A 6702-nucleotide genomic window follows, 5' to 3' on the forward strand; every position below is an offset into this window, starting at 1 on the left:
TTGCAATGTCTCATATAACCACTAGATGGTAGCATTTTACTACTACAAAAATCGCCGATATGTTTTATATATATACAGTACAGACCAAAAGTTTGGACACACCTTCTCATTCAAAGAGTTTTCTTTATTTTCATGACTATGAAAATTGTAGAGTCACACTGAAGGCATCAAGGGCTATTTGACCAAGAAGGAGAGTGATGGGGTGCTGCGCCAGATGACCTGGCCTCCACAGTCACCGGACCTGAACCCAATCGAGATGGTTTAGGGGTGAGCTGGACCGCAGAGTGAAGGCAAAAGGGCCAACAAGTGCCAAGCATCTCTCGGGGAACTCCTTCAAGACTGTTGGAAGACCATTTCAGGTGACTACCTCTTGAAGCTCATCAAGAGAATGCCAAGAGTGTGCAAAGCAGTAATCAAAGCAAAAGGTGGCTACTTTGAAGAACCTAGAATGACATTTTCAGTTGTTTCACACTTTTTGTTTTGTATATAATTCCATATATAATTCCACATGTGTTCATTCATAGTTTTGATGCCTTCAGTGTGAAGATGCAATTTTCATAGTCATGAAAATAAAGAAAACTCTTTGAATGAGAAGGTGTGTCCAAACTTTTGGTCTGTATAATATATATTATATATATATATATATATATATATATATATATATATATATATATATATATATATATATATATATATATATATACACACACATATATATACACACACACACACACACATACTTGTATAAATATAAAAACTAAAATAATGTATCTAATAATTATTTATCCAGAATCTAATAATATTTTATATACATATAATAGGATATCTATTATGAAATAGTTAATAAAATATAGAATTCAGAAAAGAAACAAGGATTCCATTATTTTTATTTTATTATTTGCTTAATTGTCTCCGTCCGTGTGGAAACAGAGAAAAAGACCAAATTACCGCCCGAAGACAGGTTGCAATGCCTCATATTACCACTAGATGGTAGCATTTTACCACTCCAAAAATCGCCGATGTACAGTTTTTTTTTTTTTATATTACCGCAAATGTAATTAAAATTACACTTTAACTGTACAAGAGTTTATCATCAATATAATCATCTTTCTAATAATAATAATAATAATAATAATAATAAATCTAGCAATGTATGTAGTATCTAATAATATTCTACATATATAAAAAATAGGAGAGCTATTATACAATTATTAAATATATAATAGAATATATAAAAGAAACAACGATTTAATTAATTTAATTATTGACTTCATTATTCACGATTCACTAAGAAATCGTCAATTTTTATTAAATATAAATATAAAAAGGGCGAAATTAAAACTTTATTTAAAAGTTTATTATAATAAATAAAATCATCTATCTATCTATCTATCTATCTATCTATCTATCTATCTATCTATCTATCTATCTATCTATCTATCTATCTGTTTGTCTGTTGTATTGTATATTACAGGAATGATTCTGTCGCTGTTTAAACCAATATCCACATTTCTGTCTGGAGCTGCTGTTAACTTATTATTCACTCTTATGATCTTATTATCACTCAGATAATAATAATAATCCAGACAGGGTTTTAGTGATCTGTGTGTGAGAGACCATACGATAGTGTTAATAATGATTGTTGTTACATGAAGTAAAAAGATCAGATATCTGGGGGTCCAGAGCACAAATTATCCAGAGAGCCCAGAAACCCTACACAGTAAAATCAGCAGTGTGAATTTAACACTTACTGTTGATTTGAACACGACTAAAGATCATATATGGTTCCAATCTATGGAGAGTTAAAATGACACTGTATGTAGTGTTGAATTGATAGTGTTAAAATGACACCCTGTACTGCTAGAAAATGACACTGAGAGTGTAGATTGTTACACTGACTATTGTTCTAAAAGTTTTACACTAAGGGTCATTTAACACCTCTGCTGTTGTTTTTCCTGTGGATTACTCTACAAGTGTTATCCAGAAAGTACTCTTTTTAGTGCACATGTCATGTGTACATATAGTTCTATAATGTGTCAATGTGCAGGATTTAATCCAGTCTTCAGTCAGATGTAATAATTCTTTTTTATTTTTTTGGGACAAAGTTTCTACATTAAAACATGGCAGATGTGTAAACAGTTTATTTAGATTGAAGTTTGGTTGCACAGAATGGACAAAACAAACAACTTTACAGACACATGAACAAGTGACCGTTAAATCTGAATTAAATGACAGTAGGGTACAACAAAGCAAAAACAATGATCAGACCCATAGGGCATCTGCACATCAAAAGGTGTGTAATAAGTAAGTTCAGTTACACTAATTAGCAGTTTCAAAACCATAATCATAATACAATTGAATCTGAAGTGCATTTTCTTCAGCTGAAAACAGGGGATGACTTTATGTACAGTTCATCTTCAACATCAGAATAAATACAGTCTTTATTAGGTTAATCTGACTGAAACAGTCTCCAATCTCCTTCAGGTTGCATCTCCTACATAGAACATAGTCCACCTGTGTGCACCTTCTTACACTCTTATACGTCACCCTATAATCCTCCTTCTTCTTAAAAGTGCTACTGTAGAAAAGGAATCTAGAAAATGTATAGGACTAGAAGCTGGACATTTAGACAATGAGATTGTTGGAGTGATCTTCTTGGACAGTATTCGCTCTGCAGCACAACTGTATGTGTTATAATATGAAGTTGCACATAGTAGTAAAAAGCTTTCCTCCAAAGGTTTTGGACTGAAGAGCACAATGTTTTATGTTGGGTCTGTGCATTGTTTATTTATGTCTCCAGTTTTTTCTTTATTAATATTTTGATTCATTCCTTGTTGGATATAACATAAAAAAAAAAATAAAAAATAAAAATTGGTAAAAAATTTTTTTGTCATTAACAAAAAAAAAAAAAACATTGGACGTATCCATTCACACGTGACGACACGCAAAAAAACACAAAACAAGAAAACTCCGGCGATACAGACGTGTGACACATCTAAACACTTGGCCTGGCGAGGGGAGTTGAATGCTGGGTCATGTGATGATGTCACGTGATGTCACTAGCCCACCCCCTAGGAAAAACAAGGGCAATACCTGGCATGTGAGGAATCAAAAAAAGGCTTGTCTCTAAAAGTACGATCGTGTCTTGAGTCGGCACTAAAACAACTCACACCCGGAGTTTTGTACCATCAAGCAACACTTACATTTTCTTCAGGAAATGACACATTCTAGTTATTTCCCGTCCGTCCGTCCGTCCTCCTTCCATCTGTCCATCTGTCCATCCATCCATCCACTCGATGTTTTCCTGGTGCTCATGTTCTCAATTTTGCTGTGTAGGTACCCGGGATACTGAGCGAGAACTTTGGAGTTGTCCTTCATGCCAGAATGAACAACACCAGGCCGAGGCAAACTGAGACTACAGTCATGGTGTCGAGAACACAAACTACTCTTTGTTGATAATTAAAATCTTTTCTGGGAGCGTCTGAGGTTTTTCCGTCCTGATGTCCTGCACCCCAGCAGAGTTGGAGCTACACTCTTATCAGACAACATCTCCAGGATGCTGCACACCATCTGACTGGTAAGACATCATGTAAATCACAATTACGATAACATTTATACAACAAACCAAATAGCTACAAGTACACAAAGTTCACTTCTCCTTCTGAGTCTGGTTCCTCTCAAGGTTTCTTCTCAGGATTTCTTCATCTAAGGAAGTTTTTCCTTCACCACAGTCGCCCCAGGCTCCATCATCAGGGATAAACACACATCAGTCACTTTAATTCTTAAGTTCTGTAAAGCTGTTTTGAGACAATGTCCATTGTGAAAAGCTCTATAGAAATAAACGTGGACTTCTGTTGTGTTAAATGACAGACATGGAAAATAGTTTACAACGTAGTTACAACGTAACCTTCCTTAGACAAGAACATTTCATTTGCTTTATTATATTGAAAATCTGTGATGCGCCACAGTATTATTGTTGTTATAAATTAATTTGTTTAGTTATTGGTAAGATTTGTGTATTTACTATAGAGTTTTGTGTGGATTTTGTACAACTACTGGAAAACTCACCAATCTGGCAACACTGTTCCTCATCTTAACATTTATAAATAGCGAAAGTATTAAAGTGCTACTGTCATTTGGGTAACTTAAAACACATCAGAACTAAATATCATACAATCTCCTCTATTTCCTTGCATGATTAAATGTGGAAAAACAAATAAACAAACTTGAATGTAATGATCTATCTTAGCCTGCTACTACACATTTGGTGCAGTAAGTTATATTTTTATAAAGTCTGCTGTGATTTACTGCATCACAAAACTGCTTCCTTTCACTTCTACAACTTCTAAACACAACTTCTTCACCTGATTGAACAGTTTTTGTTCCATAAATTTAAGGATTGTTCCCATCTATATTATATACTATATATCAGGGGTCACCAACCTTTTTGACACCGAGAGCTTCTTCTTGGGTATCGACTAATGTGAAGGGCTACCAGTTTGATAGACAATTCTGAAATGACACATTTGCTCAATTTACCTTTAATTATTAATAATTACATATATAATTAATTATATTTATCTCTGTCAAACTCAATTGCACAGGGGGCCAAAACTCAAAGCACACTTTAGGTCACGGGCCGAACAGGATAAACATTAAAACAATGTTTTTTGAACATAAATATGAATAAAACCAGACAGGAAAATTATTCCAGAATAAATAAACTAAAACTTTAAATAACTTAAAATATTTTGCTCTCCATAAAAATATCTCCTGTCAAAATTATACAAGTTAGAAATATGAACATGCTGCAAAAAAAACCCTGAACAAATCAATAAAAATTGTGCTTTTAAGTAAACGGTGAAATAACAACAAATCAAAACAATCAGATTTCTTTGCTCTCATGCCATTTTATAAAAAATTATCTTAAACTTTAAATATTTTAACACCAGACGTCTCACAGCTTCATCGTGCAGCTCTTCAGAAACTCTCCCTTAGTAAATAACCTGCTGATGAGACCCTGATTTCTCCTCTGTTTTCACACCAGCTTCACTTTGTGATTTTGCTCTGGTGAAAAACATCTGCTGAAATGTCAGATTCTTCTTTAACTCTTCTACTTTCTGTATCTTCTGCTCTGCATTCAGGTTCTTCAGCTTCTCCTGATGTTTTGTCTCGTAGTTCTGTCTTAGATTCAATCCCTTAATTACAGCCACATTCGCTCCACAAATAAAACACACGTGTCAGTAAACATCTTCTCAGAATCCGATCAGTTTTAAAAGGCTCTGTTTTCAGAATCCACTTTCTGATCTCTGAACAGGCCTGATGCTTGGCCACAGAGGGCTTTAAGTCCACGTTCATGGGTGGCCAGCTCTCTGGACACCTGTTCTGCCCTCCATGTTTCCCCGTTCAAAAGACGGAGGCTCTCTTTCGGCGGGGTTAACCCGCTTTGCTGAGTGCAGATCTCTAGTTTACAAAAGTTTCACTGTTCCCAGTGTCGTCCAGGATGCGTTTCCCCTTTCCAGAGGAGAAAGATGTGGGAAAAAAGTGCACAAGCAGAGTCACCACACAGCTCCCTTCACACTCCTCTCACAAATTTAATAAAGGCTTCAGCAAAACACAAAAAGATTTACAAGACCTAACAAATCAAAAGAATTCGTTTCTGAGAGAAAATTTCTCTCTAGACACCTGCATGTCGCCCCTGGTTTGCCCAGTAAATGAAGCCATTGCACCAATAGTGAACCCAGTCCTCTAGGCTGTGTGGGGATACTTGGGAGGCACGTGCCAGCCTGGCTGTCTGTATCAGTCCCCGAATGGGTGATTCACAGAATCACAAAGGGTTACAGACTTGAGTTTGCCAGAGCACCCCCGCATTTCACCGCAAGTTATTTTGTCCCACATGGACGACATAATGAAGGAAAACTATTGGTTTAAAGATTCAACCAATTAAATTGAAGGAGAGGTTCAGGGCGTTTGGACATGTGGAGGGAATCCTTCAAACATATATATTAGCATTGCATCATCGGAGAGTTCAATTACTGGATATTAAGTAAAATTGTAAAAATTATGTTACAATTTAAAATATGACATTTATAGAGATAATTGCTAAACATTACAAACATAAGGAGCTAACAATCATTGTCTAAATGGCCTACTGTATGCATTTGATTCGACTCCTTTATCGATCTCCCTGCTTGTCTTGTAACTTTAATAAAAACATGTACTTTTCCAATTTTAGTCCGCTGTTTATGACTCATGTTTATGGTTCAGATCTCTGACATTTCGTGTGTCAATTTTGCACACTAGTGCTGCTACTACTACTAGTGTAAATGAGAGCAGGAGCACTCAATATGTTCTTATTGCTGTACTATAATTAGTGTATATGCTTAATGATCTACACGCTGCTCTCTAAAACAGAAAAAGTACACTTCTGAATTAACATGTGTAAACTGTGGTTTATGGTACCTTATAAATAATTTAATGAGCACAGGACCAATTTCTGAGTCCCTTGCTGTAAAAAAACAAACAAAAGAAAAAAAAAAAAAACACTTTTGAGGGAACAAAAAAGGTGCTGCAGTGTTCACTTGTTAACTCAGAAGTTTACTTTTTTAAACCTCAGAAATAAGTTGGTTTGTTTTTTTGTTACCTCAGAAATAATTTTGATCAGCACAGGACTGATTTCTGAAGTAACAAAAAGTGCACTTC

This window comes from Silurus meridionalis, chromosome 22, assembly GCF_014805685.1.
Source record: "Silurus meridionalis isolate SWU-2019-XX chromosome 22, ASM1480568v1, whole genome shotgun sequence".
In the NCBI taxonomy this organism is placed as follows: domain Eukaryota; kingdom Metazoa; phylum Chordata; class Actinopteri; order Siluriformes; family Siluridae; genus Silurus; species Silurus meridionalis.